This window comes from Cebus imitator, unplaced genomic scaffold (assembly GCF_001604975.1).
Source record: "Cebus imitator isolate Cc_AM_T3 unplaced genomic scaffold, Cebus_imitator-1.0 Scaffold98, whole genome shotgun sequence".
NCBI lineage: Eukaryota > Metazoa > Chordata > Mammalia > Primates > Cebidae > Cebus > Cebus imitator.
In genome coordinates, this window is record NW_016107413.1 from 3,007,975 (window position 1) to 3,033,987 (window position 26,013).

General features: G+C 37.8%; 1 protein-coding gene across 7 annotated transcripts in view; it reads right to left on the reverse strand.

The window, feature by feature from the left end:
• The window catches only part of CDK14 (cyclin dependent kinase 14), a 613,351-nt gene that overhangs the window by 34,274 nt on the left and 553,064 nt on the right, over positions 1 to 26,013 (reverse strand). The window contains exon 15 of one of the 7 annotated variants that reach the window (XM_017536526.2): positions 5,508 to 6,089. The exons of the other annotated variants lie outside the window; for them this stretch is intronic. The gene's annotated coding sequence lies outside the window, so the exon portion shown is untranslated. Of the gene's footprint in view, positions 1 to 5,507; positions 6,090 to 26,013 lie in introns of those variants that run through there. 7 annotated transcript variants of the gene reach the window in all.

Sequence of the window (26,013 nt, forward strand, 5' to 3'; positions counted from 1 at the left end):
AAAAAAAAAAAAAAAAAAAACTCACACACACAAAAAACACCAAAACACTAAACACACATTCCATTAGAAAATAAGTTAGTCAAAGATTAAACTTAAGCAATTTGGCCTCAAATTATGCAGTGTCAAGAAAGTTAATTCCATGTGTTTTTATGTGCTTACATTTTAAGAGACTATAGTTTAAAGTGGCATTTTCTCCAAGATTAGAACAATTTTTATTCTACTTACTCATAAAAGCATCTTTTAGTACATATAACAACGCTAGTCATAGGAATATGGAGATGAAGTCTGCTTCAATTGGAAAAGTCAGTTTTAAAAATTGGATTGATGGGAGGCCAAGGTGGGTGGACCAGCAGATCACCTGAGGTCAGAAGTTTGAGACCAGCCTGGCCAGCATGGCAAAACCCCATCTCTACTAAAAAATATAAAAATTGGCTGAGCACACGACTGCAGTCCCAGCTACCCAGGAGGCTGAGGAAGGAGAATCACTTGAACCTGGGAGGCAGTGGTTGCAGTGAGCTGAGATTGTGCCACTAAACTCTAGCCTGGGTGACACAGTGAGACTATGTCTCCAAAAAGAAAAAAAGAATTGAAAACAGAATTTAAAAACAAGTTTTTCAAAAAAGTTATTTGGTTATGACAAAATCATTTAAAATTATTTTCCTTTTTATTTGGTATTCTTCATTGTAAATAATTAAATACAAGATAATCAAAATTATTTTTAATTAACAAATCAATTTTCACTGAAGGAAAATGATTTATTTCTATTTCTCCACTTAAAAAATAATCTTTCTATGTGGACAGGAGTACTAAGATGTCAAATATCATGGTCTTTAAATGTCATTTTAATATTAGAAACCCATGCAAATAACAATATACACTATTTATTATCTATTACACACACCCATATTCATTTATTTCTGCCATCATCAGAACTAAGTGGTAGATTCTGACACATTTGGTGGAATCACTCATGACACTGAAACAACAAAATAGTTAAAATGCATTATTTTTCTCAGTATATAAAATTAGCATGTAGGTAATTTTAAAAGAGTCCCCAAATCCAGTATATCTTGTGGAGAAATATGCTAAGACAAGCATTTATTATTACTTTTAGGACTGTTATGAAGTTTGGACTCCAGTCCTTTCCATATCTATGAACACGCAGGGAACAACTTATCATAGCATCACTATTTGACCTCTAAGGAACAGCTCGTGTCATCACAGAGCAAAAGTGCTGGTGAAACATTTATCGAGATAAAAGACCTCAAGCAGTTAACCTGCTCAGCAGAGGCAATGCAACCAGGCAACAGGATAATGACCTCTATCCAAATGTGGAAGGTACATCAATTTAATACCCTGACAGCTTGACAAAAGATGATGGCAGCTCAGCAGGAAAACATTAGCCATGATAACGCAGGGTACTGTATGTGAAAAGAATGAATTATAAAGCACAATGCTATTTGGGCCGAGTAGGGATTTTTTTTTTTTAACCAACTTTATATTTAGGACAGTAGTTATGCCTAAAGCCTCCTTCCATTCTTTTCTACCTGAAGAATATCCTGATAAAAGTAAAAAGGCAGTGTGGATTAAATTGACAGCTTAAACACAAATCGAGTTTCCTAACTAAGCCAGGAAAATGCTGCACATCATTTCTGGCAGGCTTGTTACTGTTTCAGAGTAGAAAAACCTGGGCATTGGTAAATTGGCTTAATCCACTTGAGGAAAACCTGGTAACTCAAATAAGTGTGAACAAGACCAGCCTTACTGTGTGTATTATTTTGTTTTATTTTTAAAGGGAGAGGGTACTTGGCCCACTTTGGGGTGCTTTAGATCTTCAGCTGTAAAATGTCCCTACTGTAAATTCAGTTTAAAAAAACAATTCAATTTTAGAGTAGTAGCATGATCATGCTTGTATGTTTATTCAAGGACCTTTACTCTGTGACAGGGTTTCAGCCTGTGAGGTTTTCTCTACACATGGCAGGCAGCTGTCAGAACCAGTGTGAGGGGTGAAAGGGCAGCCCGGCTGCTCTGTTAAATCATGGGGTTCCATCAACATCTCAGAATTCCTGCCGAGTGGGAGCTGGGAGACCACAGATTAGAGTACACTGGAGTGTGTATATTAGGTCACTCAGTGTCTATCAAAGCGGTATCACGCCGGTGAGCTGTACAATAGATTTTACTGTGTTCTGTTGAAAGAAAATGTAAGGAAAGTGGACATGTGTGTAGCAGACCATAGCTGAACACTGAATTCTTCTTGTCTTTAAATGGATAGATTTATTATCCACAAGATGAACGAAGAGTAGGGGAACAATCAATAGCTTTGGAAAACATGCGAGGCTGGTGGTTTCTATTCAGTGCTTGGAAATAACTGTTCAGCAGATGTGTATGAAGCAGATGAGTCCACAGCCCAGCACAGTGGAGGGGGAGGGGCCGGATCATGGCTGTGATCCTGGACCATGAACTTGTTTTATGACGCTGGATGGTCACTTCCCTTCAGTTTCCCAAAACTTTAATGTCCTCACTTGTGAATTGAAAATAATAACATCCCTTGTCTTATCTATGTCTCAAAACTGGTAAATAAAAAATGAATTCCTAAATGAGAAAAGACTTTTAAAATGTTGAAAGGTATGCAGCATGATGGCATAAAGTCTGATATTTAATTAAGAAACAAAATGTAACTTGTGTTAGTGGATATTTGATCTACATGTAAAAATAGAAAATATCTGCTCCCTCATTACCTATTCTTTAATTTCTTTTTAAGAGAGAAAAATTCATGTTCCCCAAGGCATCATGTCATCTTTAATAAGATAATGGATAAAAGGTGAATAGTATCATGTCTAGCAAGTAAGGTGAAACTTTAAACAGCTTTAAAAATTTGTGTTACATTTATTTTCTCAATTATAGCTTCTTAAGCGGTTTCTTGACTGTGATAAACATATATCTGAATTTATATTAATGATAACTAACAAAATGCTTCCCATGTGCCAGGCACTGTTCTAATTATATTACAAAAATTAATTTTTTAATTCACATAACCATATGTAAAGTGGCCCCAATTATCAGTTTTTAGGTTATATCACATTCTTAAAAAATATAAGGCTCTGCATTATAATCTCACTTTGGGTTAAATACATTTTCTAATCTTGTAAAATGTGAACAGCCAACTACCTTCTACACAACAATTTCAATTTTTACCCTTTGTGGTAGACACTATTCTTTCCACATTTATAGATGAAAATATTATTTCCTAAGAGGTTGATTTGCACAGCAACCAAATGGCAAACCTAGGATTCACATGCAGGCAGTCAGGTGTACGTCCTGTCCTCTCTTAGTGTCAGAGGGCCTGAAACCCTTCTATTATTTGGGAGCAGCATCATGGTGTCCATTCGGACCATTTGGAATCCAAAATGGAGATACAAGGTTGAGATCTAATTAGTCACCCAGAAAATAACCTAAACACGCAATGTGGCACTGAGATTGGTTCACATTGGAGCCATGACCCAATCTACATTATATAAGAACAATCAACTAGGCAGTTAGTTGCTTCAGCATGAGTGTAGCAATGGCTGCCATGTCCAAAGCACTTTCCAGGATAGGAAGCTGAAAAGCTACCATATGGTCTCATGTTGACATTTATCCAGGTGAATTGCAGCTTGAAATGTATTTCTAACATTTGCTACTGTGAATGCAGAAAAGATATCATAAAATAAACCAAATGTGGACAGTCCTTTGTTTCTTCTTTTAAAAATTAGAACTATTTTTCAAAGTTGGTTGGAAACAAGTCCTTGAAGAAAATCTTGAAAAGACAGTAAAGAAATCCTGAGATCGAATTCTATTTTGTCTGTTTGTTGTTGGGTGACAAAAGACAGTGTGAAATACAAATAGGCATGGACAGAGCTGCATATAACAGCTTTGTGGCTTTCCCTTCAATAAACTCAGAGACTGTCTTTGTATTCAGTGACCTTTTAGGGGAATTTAAAATAAAAACTCAAAAGACACAGTACTATTTGTCTATACCAAAGACCCAATTATAACTCTCAGTCTCATCTTTTATGACTACTTCTCAAAATTCTGCCTAGGTGAGCAAGAACTGAAAAGTATTCCTTTTCTGGATAATGTTATCAAATGACGTGAGGGCTTGGATGTCACTAGTGATTGATTCTTTAATGAACTTCATCTGCAGGCCCAAGAGCACAGAGACCGCCCAGCTCTCTAGATTTTAAAATAGTGATCAATTCAGACACAAACTGGGTTGTGTTTCTGGGACTAGTTAGAAGGACTAATGTATATTCTCTGAATAACAAAAACTGAAATTGAGATATATTTACAAACACATTCACACATACTCAGAGGCCTTATGAATAAAAAGCAAAAATGCCAAATTACTTGGATGCCTCTAGGCTGGATCAGTATCTTATGAAAAACATAAGGCTCTGCATTATGATCCCATTCTAGGTTAAACACATTTATAAATCTTGTAAAATATGAATAATATAAATAATCCGACTGCTTTCTATCAAACAATTTCAGTTCACAGATCATTGCATCAGTAGAGCAGCTACAAGCTGCTGTTTTGCTTTTTAAAAAATTAATTAATAGGCACTTCAAGTTTAGCCTCTTCACAAGGCCATCCTATTTATTTATACATTTTATTAATTCTGAAGCCAGTAGCTCCTCAATGGTGTATTTATGTTCAACTAGGTCAGGTCCGCTGGGATGATATTGGTCTTTCACAGAAGACACATTGAGCCTGTATGGACAGCAGGCTCAAGCTACCACATACATTTCCTTTCCTAAGATTTGAGTACATGAATGTGTTAGACTTAAGTGAAAAAAATATAGGAATCCAGATATGCATTTCATAAGTCTCTATGTGAGACTTTCTACACATAAGGGTGTCAGTAACACGTTGCCTCCTTATTAGGGAAGCAGGCATTTGGCAAACAGGCCATTTGTGATAGTTGGTTTGTGTAGCTCAGTGTAGTAGTTAACAGTGAAGGGCACCCACAAAAAAAATACCAATAGAGGGAAACAGTGAAAACTGTTCTCTCACATTACATTAATTTGCTTAAAAAGTATGCATGTGCTAACCAAGCCTACAAATCACTAATTGTCAAGTATGCTATAATAGAATAAAATTTAGTACAGAGAATACTTAGGTGAGATAAAAAACATTCATGTGTAGTGCTCCCCTCCCTGTGTCTGGGGTCAGTTGGGGGGAAATAGGGGAGGGACGGTGGGGGGTGGGGAGCTGGGGAGAGATAGCAAGGGGAGAGATGCCAGATATAGGTGAAGGGGAGGAAGGCAGCAAATCACACCGCCACGTGTGTACCTATGCAACAATCTTGCATGTTCTTCACATGTACCCCAAAACCTAAAATGCAATAAAATAAATAAATGGGGGAAAAAAAAAGAAAATAAATACTACTTTCTGAAAAAAAAAATTCATGTTTATATTTTTCAATAAATCCATGATTGATTACTTTGACAGTGATAATGCCATAGAGATAACTTTATAAATACTAACAATGCAGAGGATTTGACATTTAAAATGTTCAAATGCAAGATGACATTTTTACTTCCCCTTTCAAAAATGTTATGCATGGATTACTTTCAGAACTATTGGAGCCAACCCCCGTTGATGGGTAAATGTTGAAAGTATCTGGGATGTCCACTTCTTTGGTCTTTCTGCTCTCAGATTTTACTTGGTGGAATGTAATGGGCAGTATTCCCTTTTGAAACTATTATTAGTCAGAACTCACTGATGACTTAGTACAGAGTACTGGAGTTGAAGGAGACCTGGAGATCCAAAACTCTCTCCTCATTTCACAAAAGAGAACCAGAAGCCTCATGGAGATTAAGTGGCATGCTCAAGACCACAGCTAGTTGGTGAGTTTAGTCCAAAACTCATGTCTTTGGACTCCTGATATGGTGCTCATTTTCTCTGTTACCCTTAGTGTGGTAAAAGTCAGATGAATGGCACAAAGTCCTTACAGTTTCTATGTCAGCACATGATTATTAGATGTATGCTGTTGACTCTGAATGCTCTGAGGTTGGAAGAAATGTGCAGCAATCTAAATGTCACAGGCCTGGAAGTAATCAAAAGAAACTGAATGTTAGTTACTACTGTGCATAATGCCTGCAACATATCTGTGGTTGGTTGCAATGTATTATTAGAGCGTGGGTTTTTGTTGTGACTGTGTGAACCAAGCCACATAGGGAACGCTGAAGAGTGATCACAAAAATACCTTTCTTTCCCTACTGTCCCTCAAGCAGCAGGGATCAAATAACTGTTTCTCAGCTGTCTGTCTTTTAAACAAAAATACCTCCTTCACTCTACGTGTATCTGTGGCAAGTTAGTGCCTGCTTCCTCTTCTCTCTTCTGTTCTATTTTTTAGACCCCAACCTTGGATCACCAGGGGATACCGGGACTAGAAAGGGCCTGACATGATGTTTTACAAATTTATCTTGGATTCCTTCAGTACGTCACAGTTTGTGCTCAATAAAGGCAGGCAGTGCAGAGCAGGCAGGCAGAAAACAGTCTGCAATTGGATATTGGGTGTGCAGAATCATCTGTTGCCAATCTGGATACTGGAAGGGCTTTCCACTCTGAGTATGACAGTTCCCATTTGTATTACAGGCCAGCTGCTATTAGGCCAACAATGTAATAATGGTGTGTTTTATTGATCTGTGACATAACCAAGTCTTCCTGCATTTGTCTAGAAAATCACAAAACTTGATGAGATCTGGAAGAGCCATCTTTCATTCTCCTTACTTCTTAACTGCACATAAATCCCCCAATTCCTTTACCTTGACTCTGGCCTGGCCACTTAACTAGCTGAACATGTTTCCTAATTTTACTTTTCCATGGTAGCCTCATGTGGTAAATGCGGTTGACAGCAGGTCTCTCTTCAGGTTGTTGTAAGGATTTAATGAGTAACATGTACAAGACTTTAATAGGGCCTGGCATATAGGCACTATATAAATAATAATTACTATAATTATTATTTCCATTCAACAAAATTAAGACTTCCTCATAGTTTTAGATATCAGCTGACTGTAATCACTTGTTCATCAGTGGTGGATTGGTTTGTTGCCTAATGAACATCACATAGCTATAACGTAATTTATTCAACCATTCACTTACTATTGGACATTTAGTGTGTGGCCAATGTTCTGCTATGTAAGTGATATTGCATGCTATGCACCACTTCAAGCATCTATTCTTATAGCTTCCTTATGAAGTAGATATTTTAAATTCAACTCATAATTTCAAAATGAGGACACTACGTCTTAGGCAATATGAACCCAATATGACCACACAACTAAGAGGTATTTATGCCTTGAACCCATGCCTTGAAGCCTAATGTCTTTATCAATTGCCTGCCTATCTTCTTCTCCTAAATGGTTATAACAATTAGGTTGTGCACCTAATGTTGCAAAGTCAATTTTTCCAGAATTTTTTTCATATGGATCATCTTATTCCTCAATAATTCTGAATATTACCACAGGCTGGGAGTAGGTTGGGGTGAGGGAGGAAAGGAAGTTGTTGGTCAAAGTGACAAAGCTTCAATTAGATAAGAGAAATAAGTTTTGAGATCTACTGCACAAGCAGAGTGACTGCAGTCTATAATAATGTATTGTATATTTCAAAATGATTAAAAGAGTAAATTTCAAATTTCCAATAAAAAAAAATAGTAAGTAAGTGAGGTGATGGATATGTCAATTAGCTTGATTTAATCATTCCACATTGCATGCATGTATCAAATCATCACCTTATACTCCATACACACATACGATAATAATTTGTCAATTAAAAATAATATTCAAAAAAGAATTCAGAGTAACTGCAGTGATATTTTCACCTTGAGCCCAAACTCCTCAATTTAAAATCTCTGACCTGTTGTTAGAAATGTTTACATTGCAACACTATCAGCAGCTTTGTCAAATCTTGCACTGGCTTCTAAAGGACTTGGTCACTTCCTTGTATCCATTTACTCTTAACTGCCTGGATCGGCAAGATACGGAATGGACATGAAGAGCAATTTCTGGGGCTCGAGTGGACAATATAATTATGATCCAGCAAGAAGATCTTCTTTGCTGCTTTCACCTACTACAAGCTTATATAACACATTTAATAAAATCTGACTAATACCTTGTTAGTCAGGGAGAAACTCCCATCATCACTATTGGGGGTGGTGTGAACAAATCACACAAGTGCTGATTTTAGGAACATACAGATAAATGTGGTGTCTTGAAGATAGGGATAGTAACTGAAGAACAACTATATAAGTGTGCTACATGCATAACTGATATTACTGTGCACTTGGGGCCCCAACATTTCCCAGAGAAAGAAGCTGGGATGGCACTGGCAATACTACACATCCAAGCTGAGGCTGCCCTCTCCAACTACCTGCCCCTTCCCTAAGAGAACTTGCAACTATAATAATCATGGTTAAAGTTTATGTATCGTTACTATGTGCCTGTCTCCACTCTATGTACTTTATATGTATAAATTTAATGTAGCTAATGTAATCCTCACAACAACCTATGAGGTAGAGATGATTATTATTACTATTAGTTTCTCCATATGATAAATGAGGAACCAGAAGTATGGAGAGGGTAAGTGATTTCCCTAAAGTTACAGAGTCAGTAAGTGCTAAGGCTGAGAGTTGACTCTGGTAGTCTGATCTTGGGGCCTTTGTTCTTTGTCACTGCAGATGCTCTATGGGCCAACAGGTGGCTCTGGGCCCTGGCTCCTCTTCCTCTCCCAACCTCCCCTCTTTCCTGCCCAGTTCAATGTGACTTCCTGCCGTTTGCTCCTCCACTGGCACCTTCACAGAAGTGACTGCTCCCAGGCTTGAATTTCCCAATTGGTCTCCTACCCCCCACCTTCCCCATTCCCAAGAATGTTCCTTCCACCTGTACCATGAAACCTTCTGTGAGAGTGAAAGAAATTTAAACATAGTACAGAAACAAACAAAAATCACTTTCTTTCCATACAAGTCTGAAATGATTACTAAGAATACCTGAAAAATAAATGTTCAATACAAAAAAATGGAAAATTGTCAGAATTTATGTAATCTAATGTTTCCATGTGTTATAAAGTCCCCCATTGAGGGTTTTCCAGAAGTATGTCCATGCTAATGCCATTGGCCTGTGAAAGAAGGCAGTGGCTGTTCACTTTTATATGCCTCTCTTTCTTAGTTTTTAAAAAATAACAAACATTTAAGATACCAAGAGAAAACTTAATCTTGCCTAAGTGTCAAGCTCGGAGAGGGCAGAATAGCTAATCTGCTTTCTTGACTTCTGTGGAGGATTTATTACTTTAGTGTTATATTAAAAATGTATTTAAATTTCATGTTGACATTTTATGAACTGTTAATAGAAATTGTTGATTCACAAATTGAGGGAAAAACTAAGATTAATATTTTATTTATCATGTTCTAGCTATGTGCCGAATGTCAAGAAGGATTTAGAAACTCTAAGAAGGATCTTATAGCTTTGTTGTTTTAATATTCAGTTTAACTATTAATTTTGCAACAATTTATTAGATTTTAGGTCATTTTAGGTGTATCTGAATTCACTTATTATTTAGAAGTTGTCTGCCTCAAATGTTTTGAAACAGTAAAGGAAAGGATTTGTTAAAAAGGGAACGTAACTAAAATAATGAAGAGGTTATGACTTCACTGTAAAAGCATGATTTTTGTACCTTCACAGCCATTTTTAGAATTAGCCTATCATGAAAACAACTTGTGCTGTTACTGGTAATCAAAATGTAACATTATTTCTCACTCTGCTCTGGTAGTATAGAAAAACACACTGCTCTAAACAATAAACCTTGTATTTTACAAACTTCACCAATCAGATTTTTCTCAGGATATACTGTAAATTATACAGAAAATGTCTTGCTTTCCAAAAGAAGTAAATTCAGTTTTTCAGCTTTACATCCCACTCTAAGAAACTCACTCTCTGGCCTGAGTTGCCATCATTGCATGTCCTGGCTGTCCTACCACTGATTCTGCGCCCAGGGCGGCTCATGCCTGAATCCTCTTCATCCACTCCCTACCTCTATACCACAGTATCCATAATCCTACTGACTTGTCCAGACCCAGATCAAATGCCCTTCCATGGTGAGTCTTCTAAGTCAGAGGCAGTGCCGTTCTGTTGAGAATTTTGACACCAATTGCCCATATCTCTTCACATCACTTCTCTGCTGACATGCCTTTCCGAGGTTTATGTGGGTCTCCACATTTCCCTTCCCAACTAAACTCTAAGCTCCCAGGGATCAGTGACTCTGGATATAGTCAATAATTTATTTTCACTTTTGTATTGTATATACACTTGTGAGCTGCCTCCAGCCTCATGATAAACAATTATATAAATATATAATGCTTATAAAGCAATCACAGAATAAAGAAATGTAGATTTTTAAATGTATGGGCCTGTAAGAGCAATTGTGTTATTGTAGTGACCCCTTATATTCTGAAAAACCCATAACATCCATGTACACAAATAGGCTTGTTAAATACACTATAATAAAGTAAATAAAAAGGAAATAGCAAGTGTGGAATAGTAAAAGGAGTTTGAAATAGACAAAGAAAATCTTTAAAAATATATATAGTATAAAGTAAATATTTGATTACTTATAAATCTGTACAAGTAAAATCAATAGATAACTACACACTAAATTTTGGCTATAGGTTTCAATCATCTGTTGAACAGAACATTTCAGTACAAGTATTGAAAGACTGCAGGTCATTTATTTGAATTTATATCTCCTCCCTATCATAACACAAACTTTATACATATATTATCTAGATGGTGGTCGGGGGACTTTCCTGCTCTTTAAGTCTGGGTAAAACTAGCAGGGACCCTGCCACAGGCCATGGAAGTCCATAGTCCCCAAGGTTTCTGTAAATTCCAGGGTGGAGGTGGTACTCATGCTCTCAGGGACCTGGGCTGGAATGGGCCACGCACAATAAACTGTAGCTCACAGTAGATGCTTCCAGTGCAATTTGCTGATGATGGGGAAGGTGGAGCCAAGGGCACATGGTCTTTTGACACCCAGATGATTTCTTTCTCCCTATTATTTTTCGTTTTCATCTTCATTTTCTCCAGCCTGAACAAATTCAGATTTTCTAAAGGAAATCTTTGCATCATCTTATTTTCCCAATCTAAGAGGATCTCATTCCTAAATATAATCTCTAATTAATAATTCTTCACACAAAAGTAGTATGCTTCTTGAGACAAATTCACATCCTAGCTGTTAACCAGTAAAAATGTTTTCCCATCACACTCATGCATTTAAAAGGTAGTATATTGTTAAAAAGCTGAGAACAATAGAGAAAACCAGAGCTCACCAGATCTCAGCAGCTACCACCGCTCCCTCACCATCAGTGACTGAGGCTGCAGGTGTCCTATAAACACCACCATGGCCATACACCAGAACCCACCATCAAGTTGCATGGGGAACCTTCTGTCATGGGCTGGTAACCTCAGTTTTGATCCTATTGCCTAACTTCTGGCAGACTTTTGGTTGTCATGCACAACTCAAACTGCTGCCTTCTGTCCAATGTTGTTTCCTTCACAGTAATTGAGATTACTGTGGTCTGGAGCCTGTAGGCCAGCTCCACTTTTGCTTGCTGCTGGGCACAGCCTCTGCTCCCACCGGTCCAGACAGTGAGATTGGGACAGCACTTTAGATAATATGGATTTTGAATAATTGGCTATGCGTAATTGATAATTAGATCTATTTTAGATTTCAGATATCATTTCCAAATGTCCAAGTGTTTATAATTCTCATGATGTAAAGTTATCCATATACACAGAATGCTTGTTTTCACCACTGAGGCAGTAGGCAGAAAGAGGACTAAGTGTTATCTTAGAAAATAACAGCAGGCAACAGCATGACCAGGCTGAGTGACTTAGTTAGGCCAATCTACGGCCATGAAGCTGTTAGCTGTGAGTAGCCAGAAGTACTTGGTTCCATACCTTCTAACCATCTTCATTTTTCTTGGCAAATCATTTCCACAATTTGTTTTTTGTTAGAAAACACAGTATCCCATAGTCATGCTACCAAGCCAGCATGTTCTCTGTTTCCAGTTAAAGGAAATATAAAGATGCCAGAAAATATTTACCCAAACAGTGCTGTTTTTCATTAGAATGACACTTTTGGAACCTGGTTACTACAATATCAACTCTATTTTGATCAATTACCATGAAGCACTACATTGAAATAGGTATTTTTCTATCAGCAACATATCACATTTGTTGCATATTAAATAAGCTGTCCACAGATATTAAAAGTTTTTTCCTGCTGGTAAAAGTACATTATCGAACTACAACATAATTCCCATTTTCTTTTCAAGCCCTAAAGTTTAAGAAATTAAATTTTTGGGGGGTTGCCTCTAGATAGCCAGGACATTAAATACCTCCTGTAACCTGACTGTATCTAAGCTAAACAAAGATGTCAACCCTTTGCCCATCAATTCCTTACCTCTGACAGGATAGAGGAACCACTTACTCACATACCTGCCTTAGAATAGCCTCTCACAGTCTTCCTTTTCTTTGGCAATTTTCATTATAATGTAACTTATCCAGGAAAGCACACATTACTTCACAGAAAAACTTCTCAGAAACTAGATAATATTTCATACTGCATTAATATGTAAATTGTGACATTCTACATCTCCAGTGTAATGAGTCTGGAAGTGTAACAACCTAATGGATGTCAAAAATTTCTATGTTTGGCCTGTAATCTCAGCACTTTTGGAGGTCAAGGCAGGCTGATCAATTGAGCTGAGGAGTTTGAGACTAGCTTGGGAATCATGGCAAAAAAATTGGCTGAGCGTGGTAATACGTGCCTGTAGTTCTAGCTACTCGGGAGGCTAAGGTGGGCAGAATGCTTGAGGCTGAGGGGTCGAGGCTGCAGTGAGCCAGGATTGCAGCACTGCACTCCAGCCTAGGCTACGGAATGGGAACCTATCTAATATACATACATACAAATATATATATATGTATATATAAGAAGCTTTCTTGGGAGTTATGAAGCTCATCATAGCCTTGAGAAATACAGTGGCATCATAGATGGCATGTGCCAGACCAGAAGCTTCTGTGGATATGATGGACCAGAGTATCTGACCGAGAGTACTCACTGTAAAGTGGGACTCTGCACTGGATGACAGGGACATACTGCTTACTCATGATATGCCAGGAATTACAGATACTAATGCCCATTTGCCCAACCATTCTGCAAAGTCAGCAAATGAGAGTGTGGAGGACTTTCCATGTGCCATGCAAGTGCCAGCCTAAGAGCTTGACGGGTATCATTACAGTCACTTCTCATCATACATCTTTGGGATGTGAGTATGATTGTCATCACTCTCTAGATGAGGAAATGGGGACTTCTTTCGAAAGGCCACAGAGTTAATAAGTGTCAGATGAGCATTCAAACCAGGACAGTTGACTCCAGAACGTGAACTCCTAATGGACATACTACAATGACCCAATGCCTCTCAGGTAACAGGAGACACTTGACATCTGTCCTTCCTTTCTCATTGAATCCACAGCATCAGCTTTTTAAGATTAGTAGTATCACCCATACTTGTAAATGAAGAAAACGAGCCTTGGTAAGATTCAAGAAACTGTTTTTTTTTTTTTTTTTTCTGAGATGGAGTTTCGCTCGTTACCCAGGCTGGAGTGCAATGGCACGATCTCAGCTCACCGCAACCTCCGCTTCCTGGATTCAAGCAATTCTCCTGCCTCAACCTTCAGAGTAGATAGGACTACAGGCTTGCGCCACCATGCCCAGCTAATTTTTGTATTTTTAGTAGAGATGGGATTTCACCATGTTGACCATGATGGTCTCGATCTCTTGACCTCGTGATCCACCTGCCTCGACCTCTCAAAGTGCTTGGATTATAGGCGTGAGCCACCGTGCCCGGCCACTGCTTTTCATAAACACATTCTTTCTTCTCATAGAGAAAGAAAACATGAAATATGTGATTCAGCAACCTCTCTGATGAACTTTATTTTGCATCCTAATTTGGACCCAAATTCCAAACTCTTTTTCCACATGTTTCCCTGTTTTAAATCTCTTTGAGCACTTAAGATACCTAAGTCACAAGGATGGAATTTAATTCCTAGAGACATGTAATGCACAAAATATGGAAATGACAGCTGCTTAAAATAAAATATAGGTAGTATCATCCAAATGTAGGCCCATCCAAAAATGGCATTTCAAATCCTCAACATTTCCTTAAGTGCTATTTGCATGTTCTTCAGTTTTGTCTACAGTGTTTTACAGGCTGCTCATGCTCCAAGTGTGGACTCTGCCAAGAGGCTCAGCATAAAATGGTTTCAAATGCAGAGAATGTGATGGGAATATCATTTGAAACCATATGGCTTTTCACAAATGCTCCAAATGGCCACCACTCAAAGGAACAAGATTTAAAAAAATAATCCCCCCACTATTAAAAATATATGAATAAATAAACAACGGCAATGACTTCCTTTTCCCCACTGGATTTGGGAATGGGTTGGGGAGTCTGTATTGCTTCTAGTCTGTGGCTGATTTTCAGTTCAGATAACTCATCTTTATTCATTTTCTTTCAGTCATGATGAGCCATATTGAGAGCAGCTGTAGGCAAGAGAGAGAGAGGGAAAAAAAATATGGATCTCCTCACTCCCTCCTTAAATCGTTGTCGAATAGCCACTCTAAAGAATCCATCTGGGCTCACTGCTGTGCTGGGCACCCAAGAAGTAATAGAAAACAGGAGAAAGGACAGTTTAAGGCAAATTTAATGAAGATATTTAAAAATTACCCAGTCACATATTTTGAGGAAAAATCAACCTTGGAATGATTTAATTCAATGTCAGGTAGACCAAGCCCATAGGGAAATTATATTTCAAATTAAATTTAAAAAAATACAACAAATTGTACTTTAAAGGTGATGGGAAACACCAGTAGTGGGCAACTAGTTAATGAGAGGTGTGGTGGCCTAGTCCAGCAAAAGTTGCTTAGAAAGTTAGAAGGTGATGAACGAATGCCAACAAGCTAGGCCTTAAAATGTAAGAACAGTGAAATGATTATGGGAAATTGACTTGTGCAGTGCAGAATGAAATAAAAAATGACTTAGATTGGTGATAGAGTTTTTACATTTCAAAATGTCTTTCTAGGTTTACCCAGCAAGTGAAATAGGGGTCAAAACTTAGTTTTATTTTGTTTTTAAATTTTGGACAAATGATAAAATTTTTTGGATCAACCTTAGTCTGAGCTAGGAAGTAAATGCTTTTAACATTTTATTTAAAATGATTTCATCTGTTTTAATATATAAACCCAACAGAAATCTTGCTTATGGGTCATTCTACTATATTTTAATGACACAAAAATGGCTTCGGTTTCAAACGGGGGACTTTGCAAGTTATCATCACATAAAACATTGCAATCTTGTTTATTTTCTAGCATTTTTGTTCATGTGTTTTTAATGGTTACATGAACCAAATGCTTAGGCAACTGTGTCAAAGGTGAGAGTGAATAAGAAACAAAGGTCTGTTACACTGCCAGCTGAGAACTAACTGCTTCACAAGTTTTCTTAAAATGTGGCTAAGAGAATAAAAAGAATTCTAAGTTGTATTTGCAAACAACCAAGAAAACATAATGACTAAAATTCACAAAGAAAGTTTTGAGAAGCTAGGGAAAAAATAAACAAAATAACCATTATGAAATACACAAAGAAAATGCAAGCTCTCTTACCTTTAATTTATTAACTAGAATTAGTAATGGTCTTTACCTCCCAGTACCTTTGAACTTTTTGTTACTTGGCATTGCTGCCTACCCTCTCCTTTGTGACATTTATTTTTGTTTGGTTCCCACAGCTTTGATTCTCTGTCCACCTCTGTAATAGCATCTTCTCAGTATCCTTGGCTAGCTTGTCTTCCTTCCTGCTGTTCCTTATTTCTGCTTTCCTCCAGCATTCTAGGATCTTAAGCCCTGTTCTCTTAATCCTCACCTTTCCTGGGAGTCCACACATTTTCGTGTCAATAGCTTACTTCTGATCATTCCCACATCAACATGCCCTTCCTCATTCTTTACCCTGAAATCTATAGTCACTAGACTATGTCCATCTCCCACTGTATCCACTTCAGTATGCCCTAAGCCAGACGCCACTTCCATCACCAAAATATCCACTTCTCTAGGCTTAAAAAGTTTGGCTCATTTTTTAACTTCTCTCTCTTCTTTGGCCAATATAGCCAATTAGTCACCAAATATGACTGATTTGTCAAAGATTTCCCTCTGTATCTTTCTTCTCATTAATTTGACCTAGGCTCTCATCATTTCAAAGCTAAATTACTGTCATAATAATACTAGCAACAACTCAATGTCAGCTAGTATGTGCCAAGCCGTGCGCTAATTGCTTCAAATGAATTATCTCATTACACAGGAAGAAACCAAGGCACAAAGATTAAGTTATTTGACCAAGGTGACACAGTAAGAGGAGCCAGGATTTGAACCCAGCCATCTGAGATTGAATTGCTTCTCACAGAATCTCTCATCCAAGATGTATATTATATCCACTTAATTTTTCTAAAATAGTGTTTTTAAGGCGGCAATATGTACCAGTAACCTTAATTATCCATACTTGTTGGCTTCAAAATTATTTTGACTTAAAATTTCTGAAAGTGTATCTTAAGGATATAATTAGCAATGTATGGAATATTTATACACAGGGATCTTCATGACAACATGAATCATATAGTTAGAACATATAATTAGAAACAACTTTAATGTTCAATGGTTGGCTAAACATAACTGTGGCACATTCGTATTAAGGAAAATATACCAAGCAGAAGAGGATTTGATGACATGGGTAAATATTCAAGATTTACTAAGTGGAATAAAAAAGAAGATTATAAAAGTTAAGTAATGTATAAACCCAATTTTGTTAAAAAAAAAAAAAAGCCAAAACAAATAATAAAACCCCCAACACCTGGAAAGATGTTAAAATGTTAAGATGGAAAAATGTTCTCCAGAATGGTTTCTGAGGTTTGGGGACTTTGAGAGACTTATTTTCATACTTTTGCAAAATTTTACAATGAACATATTTACACATTGCAATCAGAACTCCCTCCCAGAGTAAACGTTATTCAAATCTCATTACTTCCAAAGTCTCATTTCCCTGCTCAGAGACACAACTAAAAATACTTTTTTGTTTTTTGTCAACTTTTCTTTTTTTTAAACTTTTTATTTTAAATTCAGGGGTATATGTGCAGGTTTGTTTCACAGGTAAATTTGTGTCATGGGGGTTTGTTGTACAGATTATTTCATTACTCAGGTATTAAGTCTAGTTACCTATTAGTTATTTTTCCTTATCCCCTCCCTCCTCCCATCTTCCATCCTCTAATGGGTCCCAGTATGTGTTATTCCCCTTTATGTGTCCATGTGCTCTCATCATTTAGCTCCCACTTGTAAGTGAGAACATCCAGTATTTGATTTTCTGTTCCTGCATTAGTTTGCTAGAGAAAATGGCCTCCAGCTCCATCTATGTCCCTGCAAAGGACATGATCTCATTCTTTTTCTTGGCTGCATAGTATTCTATGGTGTGTATGTGCCACATTTTCTTTATTTAGTTTATCATTGATGGGCATTTAGGTTGATTCCACGTCTTTGCCATTGTGAATAGTGCTGCAATGAACATATGCCTGCATGTGTCTTTATAACAGAATGATTTATATTCCTTTGAGCATAATAGGATTTCTGGGTCAAATGACAGTTCTGCTTTTAGCTCCCTGAGGAATTGCCACGCTGTAGTCTACAATGGTTGAACTAATTTACACTCCTGCCAACACTATACAAGTGTTCCTTTTTCTCCACAACCTCACCAGCATCAGTTATTATAAATACTTATTGTCTGTTGTATCAAGTTGAAAATTTCTCTGCCTATAATTCAAGTTCCTGAGTCTAGGGCTACTTGTTAGTTTTTCAATCTGTGTCTGCATCTTTCCAGGAGAATCTCTGACCCTGCCAGACCAATCTCCTAGCTATGCTGCCCTGATCCATTCCCACCAGCCCTACAGCTGGCTACAGCTCTACTCCATCCCTCACCCTTCGCTGATGCAGATGTTTCAATCCCTTCCTTGAATTCTTCAGAGCGTAACTCACTCATTTATAATACAAACTGTTTGGGGCTTCTCTCTGTTCTTGACATACATGGAAAATGGCACTCAACCTGTGCCACTGTAGTTATTATATCAGATCATCCTTACCATAAGCAAATCAGGAAAATGGTGTTAATAGTGCTTCTCACATTTATGTGCTAGAATTTTAATACTGACATGCTAACCTCAGTTGCTCTTCTCTATCTGCTACATCACATGTTCACACTTCCCACCTGTATCAACTGATATATTTATATGTATGTCTTTCTTGCTCATTTGTCAGTTCCTTAAGCACAGTGATAATATCTAATTATTTGTAGGCTTTATAGACTGAGCACAGAGTATTCAATAAAAATTTATTGAACAAATTACAAGTGAATCTTTATGTAGCATAAGTACAAGTTGTTTGAAGAAAATTCTGGAAGCAACTGTCACATGACTTATGAATGCAACATGAGCACCAGAAATAATTCGATAAATGAAATGAATTAGATAAATATTAAAGTGAAAGAGTATGTTCTATATCCGCTTAGCTTTATCAGATATCTAAGAGATGCACAGAAGTAAACCTGAAAATGTAACATAATGAAATTCTTATCATCATAGTAATCTCTGACATTACAAGATACGATTTAGTAATGAAATAAGTGAATGGGAGAAAAAAGAATTTTGACGGGCTGTGATTCCCAAGTGGTAATTCTAGCTGCTATTTTTCCCCAGTATATTCGAAATTACTCTTAAGTTGCTATGTATCTTTGGAGACCCAAAGATCATACCATGATTCGTAAGACTCAACACTATGAAAAAGTGGTCTATATGGGGAGCTATAATTTTTCTGTGAGGCTTTGGAGAAGTTGTAACCACACAAGGAAAGTATGACTAGTTTATAAAGCCAACCAAGTCCATTGGTAGCATTTAAGAACATAACCCCAAACACACGTTTGGTTTTATATAATGCATGAATATAACTCCAAATGAGTCTGCATACTGCAAAAACTTTTCCATTTCATGTTGGCTTTAATTTCTATTACTTTAGACTACTTCACTTTTCTCTTTTGAGCTTGATGGGCCATAACATTACATCATAGGTGGGCAATACTGAGACTGCTCTCTCCATCTTAGTGACCATGAAATATAGATATTTAGCTACCAGGGACTTCTGTCACCCATCTAGGCCTGAGTTTGGGTCAAAGGTAGAACATGCAGAGAAAAGGGAAGCATTTTTTTCTTTTCTGCATCTGTGATATAATGAACACAAGTGCCCTTTTAAACCAAATATGGACCTCCGAGAGAGATGCCGTTCCAAACCAGCTTCTATTTAGATTGTTATAAAAGCATGGCAAATTACTATTTAAAAATAGCACTGTTAAGAAAACCAGAGAAACAAAAGTCAGGAAATAAAAACCTTTTTTTGTTTTTTGAGACTGAGTCTTGCTCTGTCTCTCAGGCTGGAGTGCAATGGTGCAATCTCAGCTCACTGCAACCTCTGCCTCCTGGCTTCAAGCGATTCTCCTGCCTCAGTCTCCCGAGTACCTGGGATTACAGGCGCCTCCTAGCACACCCAGCTAATTTTTATATTTTTTAGTAGAGCCTGGGTTTCGCCATGTTGGCCAGGCTGGTCTTGAACTCCTGATCCCAGGTTATCCACTCACATCAGCCTCCCATAGTGCTGGGATTACAGGCATGAGCCACTATGCCCAGCCAGGTATGGTTTTAAATGGAATCCCATCATAACCCTGGAGTTAGGGAAACTCAGATCCAGCCCCTCACTTTATAGGCTAACCACACTTGGTCAAGCTTTTAACAGGTGAAATTATGTTTTGCATGAATGAGAGCATGATTAAATTCATAGTTGTCTGGATTTGAATAGCAACAAGTCACTTTTAATAGGTCTATTCTGTATTAGGGATATGATCTGAAATGAGTGGATTCTGTGATGAGGATGCTCCCACTGGACTTGTACCTGTTAGCAAATCAGACTCACTTTGAAACTGGGACTTTGAGTTCTCAGTCCAAATTATGAGACAGCCTAAAGACTGGGGTATGGGAATGAGGCGGATAAGAGCAAGAGGCTGAATACTAAAGCAGAAACATAGGGAGTATTCCCATCAAGGGGGAGCTCTGTTTTAAGAATAAATTATGTCTGCTTCATGGGATATACAATCCTCAGGACACTGCAGGCATTAAATAGGAAATATTAATAATGACATCTGTGTCCTTCAACAGAGAGTTCTTTGCATAAACACAATACAAATACTTTATGCATTAATGAGGTAAATAAGAAATAAGAATCTTGTATTTATTATACTACTACTTAATTCATTTGGATAAAAGGCCTGAAAGATAGATCTCAATCAAAATTCAAATTCTAATATTCTTTAAAGACATAAAACTATATTATCCTTAAATATATACAGAAACTAGAAGGCTAACTTTATCAACTAGAGGTCCTTCCTGGGCTCACTTGGGCTCAGAATATTAACGGTAATTCTAACATGCTTGAAAACAGTTTTCTTAATAAGACAAACACAGTCCTTTGTGTTTTTCTTCAGAACTGCCGTTGACTTAGCAACTATTTTTCACAGATGGAGTAAAGGCCAAATTCTTACCAAAAATTATTATATACTAAATAAAGTTTAGGTGTTTAAAAAGTTGCATAAATTTAGTGTGAACATAAAATATATGTTTGTGCATGTGTGAACACACATAGAAACACATACATACATAACTAGAACATAAACCTTAGGGCTTTCTAGTCCTTTTAGACCAATCTGGGGAAAAAAAATCACAATTATCTGAAACATATGTAAACATATAAGAGCAGCAAATGTAAATGGATTGACTAGCTTTCACTAAATAGACAATTAATTGGTTAATCTATTTTAATTTAAAAGGTGATTTGGAAAGGAAAACTACATTTTAAAGACATGCTTTAAACACAAAATGCCCCCTTGTAAACAGCCAGCAAGCAGGGGGTGTTATATCCTGGCATTAAAACGGTTAAGTGCAATGTTGAATGTCCCTTCCACTTCCTCCTGACCAGAAGATGTTGTAATTTTTTGGATTTATGAATTGGCCAGGCCAGTCAGCGTCTTGAACACAATAGGCTCTGCCTAGATCTATCCCTTACCTGCTGGGAAGAGACAATTCCCCTCACACTTGGAACCCAGAAGCCCTTTAAGCGGCTTGCTCTGTAACCGTGGCAGCTGGGCCCTACACAATTCTTCATCTCCTGCCACCAGGCCTCACTAAATAAAAACTATGGTGACTTGTTAGCCAACAACTGAGCATGAAATCACTACATTGCAATCCCCTACTTTCTGAGTCAATCAATTTTCCCCCACCACTACGGATCTGGATGCACAGGGTCAGTAAAGAGAGGGGAAAAATGGAGTGGAAGAAAATGAATGTTATCAGGGCAACCAGAACACACCCATATGGTATAGTTAATTCTGTACAGTGAAATTAGTGCATTCACATAAAACAGTTTAGAGCTAGCTAATAAAACCAACACGTGTACTATCTAATGTCATCATCATGCTTTGAACTTGCACAGGATATAGAGTGGAGAGAACTGTAGAGACAGATATGGGGCCAGGAACAAGCTTTTGTCAGCCTAAAATTGCTAACAGATTAGAGTGTGTCTGACAAGGCACTAAGATTATAACATATGTTCTTTTTAAGGAGTATTAACATTTTATGCATTAGCTACATGTTAAGGGAGAGAGAGCTTGAACTGCTAAAACTATTAGAATGTCATTTGCAGTCCATCAGCAATTTGCTTCCACACTTGGAATTCCGTCTGTGCCTGCATGGGAGGATGGAGTACACAAGCAATGTGGCAGGAAGGGAACAGAAGGAAAGTCAAAAAGGAAGGAGCATGAAGAATTAGGGTGCAACATGCTGAAAGTGGTAACTTTTTTTTTTTTTGAAGCTCCCAATGTAAATGGCATGTTCAGAAAATGGTTTCAGAGGAGGGAAAAGATGTTTTGTAATATTGAAATAAAGCTCTTTTCAATGTTTCTTCTCACCTAAATAATATCTCAAATCTATTACTACTTCCCTTCTTTGAGGACTATGTGCTCAGTATCTTGAAATGGACCTTTTGCTCATATATTGCAATGATTTCTTCTCAACAGGGAAAAACTGTTTTATGGCAAAAGTCAAGGTGTTAAATAAATGTTATTATTAACAGGAATCCAAGATTACCGGTCCATCCAAAGTAATCTAAAATCATTAGGTCTCCACTCCAGGGCACAGTCTTCCTAATCACAGGTTTTCATGTATGGGGTCTCCTGTTTTTATATAAAATTTCAACAACTGTTGCTGTTGGTCTGCAGCCCCTTACAGGTAGTACATATGTCTCCTGTAACGCCTGATGCATGGCAAGAACGGAATAAACATTTGTTCACTTGCCCTAATATGAAGGAAATGAAAAAAAAAAAAAAAAACAATACTCAAAGGAAGACATCCCACCAGCAGCCTATTTATACACCCCTCTCAGAGTTCCCCAGGGACTCCTGGGTGTGCCTGACCATAATCCTCATTGCTCTGACCAGACAAACTGATTGTTGTCTATCTCTCCCAAAAGAATGCAATGTCCTTAAGGGTGGACATTATGGCTCACTTGACATCGTAGCCTAAACATCTAGGTCAGGCTGTACTTACAGGGGCACTCCACTTTCTACCCTAAGGCGCCAGTGCTAACAATTCCCTCACAAATTTCATACCCAGCCAGGAAGCTACCATCACATCTTACAGAGGGAATAGAAATGGAAGACGCCTATGTGGGTAAAATGTAGTTGCATACACGTCATTATCTATTTGCAAATCCCTTTTCTTTTCTTTTTTTTTTTTTTTTTTTTTTGGAAACAGGGTCTCGCTGTTTGCCCAGGCTGGAGTGTAGTGGTGTGATCATAGTTCACTACAGCCTTGACCTCCAAGGGCCCAAGTGATTTCCCCACTTCAGCCTCCTGAGAAGCTGGGACCACAGGCACATGCCACCACACTGAACCTGGCTAATTAAAAAAATTTCTTTTTGTAGAGACGAGGTCTCTCTAACTTGCTCAAGCTGGTCTGGAACTGCTGGGCTCAAGTGATCCTCCTGCCTTATCCTCTTAAAGTGCTGAGATTACAGACATGAATCACCACACCTGGCCTGCAAATTCCCTTTTAAAATCCATTTTTATTTAGGACTATACAGCTTAATTTTATTCAAACGTACTCAGAATCCAGAGATAGCTAATGATTATATATGCATATGTGTGTACACATACATGTGTGGATAGATGGATGGATGGATAGATAGATAAATAAGCATTTAACCCAGGTATCTTTCTACTACTTGACTGATTCCCTGATGATGATATTAATGTTAAACATGATAATTTTAAAGTCAAACATAATTAGAAACTATGACAAGAATAAAAGTTATCAAGTGTTCTCATATCAAAGAGGAAACAAGTTGGTGATTATCCTGGATTTTTCATGCATGCTTCCAGACTTTAATGGGGAAAGAAAAAGGGGTTTGGTTTGAATCCTGGGACTTATAGCGCCACTTCAAATATAGCAAGTAGATAGCATCTACAATAAAGTGCAATTAATTGTCATATATGCAATCATAATCTGTTAGGAGAAAGGCAGCATGGTTTATATGGAGAGAGGGCATGTTTCGCCAATCATTTTGAGTTATCTGAGAGAGTAAATAAGCAGGAGATGTAATTTATTTAAACTTTCAAAAAGCTCTTGACAATGTTCTTCATCAAAGACAGTTTAGAAAAATAGAGTTAATGTGGGGCTGGGGAGAATGTTTTCTCCAGGAAAGAGAACTTGATGAAAGAGGGAAAATAATGAGTCAAACCAACATTTTCCATCAGAGAAGTGTTAAAAGTAACTAGTAGCCAGCATTAGTTGGATTTTCTTTCTAATATTAAAAATTATCTTGGAGTAAGAGAGAGAGTACACTCAAAAAAGAAAAAAAGGCAAATCTTACAGGACACGTCTGCCTCTTCCAAGTGATAAGATACCTAAAACCATGGGAAGGTGTGTATGTGTGCATGTGTGTGTGTGTGTGAGAGAGAGAGAGAGAGGGAGAGCGAGAGAGAGAGAGAGAGAGAGAAAGAGAGACAGAGAAAGAGAGACAGAAAAAGAGAGAGAGAGAAAGAAAGAGAAAGAGAGAAATAGGTGCTGGTGGAGATGGGGCTGTTGGAGCCCTAAAAGTGATGACACAGGTGATCATCAGGTAATGCTGATGAAGCAAATGAAGTGTCTTGTCTACACTCACCCAATTTGTATGAGTTTGATTACTATGTCCTGCAAGATACATGATTAGAGAAGTCCGATAAAATTGGAGAAATTAAATAAGTATTATGTTTAAAAGTGGAAGGAAATAATTTCATTGATAGGTATGTGTATAATTAAAGAAAAAAGGAGGGAGCTGAAAGAGACAGAAGAAGATAGAAAATGGAGGTTGTCATTGTGGAAGACAGTGTGGCGATTCCTCAAGGACCTAGAAATAGAAATTCCATTTGACCCAGCAATCCCGTTACTCGGTAATATCCAAAGGATTATAAATCGTTCTACTATAAGGATACGTGCACACGAATGTTCATTGCAGCACTGTTTACAATAGCAAAGACCTGGAAACAACCCAAATGCCTATCGATGATACAAATGCCCATCGATGAGAGACTGGACAGGGAAAATGTGGCACATATACACCATGGAATATTATGCAGCCATAAAAAACGATGAGTTCGTGTCCTTTGTAGGGACATGGATGAACCTGGAAACCATCATTCTCAGCAAACTGACACAAGTTCAAACACCGCATGTTCTCACTTATAGGTGGGTGTTGAACAATGAGAACACATGGACACAGGGAGGGGAGCACTACACACTGGGGTCTGTTGGGGGTAAATAGGGGAGGGACAGTGGGGGGAGGGGAGTTGGGGAGAGAGAGCATAGGGAGAAGTGCTAGATGTAGGTGATGGGGAGGAAGGCAGCAAATCACACTGCCACATGTGTGCCTATGCAACAATCTTCCATGTTCTTTGCATGTACCCCAAAACCTAAAATGCAATAAAATTAAAAAAAAAAAAAGAAAAAGAAAATGGAGGTTATTCAGAATGGAAGTTGAGAGGAATGACTGGAAAAATTTGTAGAATGCAAAGGACAAAAGTGGTTTATTACTATACTGACTGTCTGAACAATAATGCCAGTTTAACCCCTTTGAAGTTAAGGGCTCTTTTAGGACACAGGATAGGAAAGATGTAGATTTACCCAACAGGTGTCTCTTCAAGGAAAAGCATCTAGTGACAAATTGAAATAGGCTTAAGGAGTTTGGGAAATTCAGAGAGGTTAGATATATACCAAGTTAATACGGAAGATGAATAGCTTCTAGTTGTAACCCTACCTTTTGAAATTATCATCAAGACAGTCATGCCTGCACACTGAACTTCCTTAGGGACAGTGGCAGAAGAGTGGCCGGTCTGGCAAACCATTTCTTCCCTTTCCTCCATTAATACAGAAAATTGAGCACGGATTGTGAACGTTGCATTAGCTATCATTGTTGTCAACACTAGTCACTAATGACCCAATTGGGGGGAGAAGGGGTGGGGGAGAGACGGTTCCAGTCAAACAACAGTTACTGTCTAGAAATGTAAAATACCTTTTTTGAGGTAATTAAAATTTTTTTGGCGACTTTAAAGACTGGCTTTCTTATGTGCAGTGCGGCATAGAACAGCTTGTAGGCAGCAGATCAATAAATTCCAGTTAACTTTCAAGTCATGTCGGCATGCAGCCCTGGCTGGTTTATTAATTTAAATTTCAGCTCCCTCTAAAATTAGGCTTGTA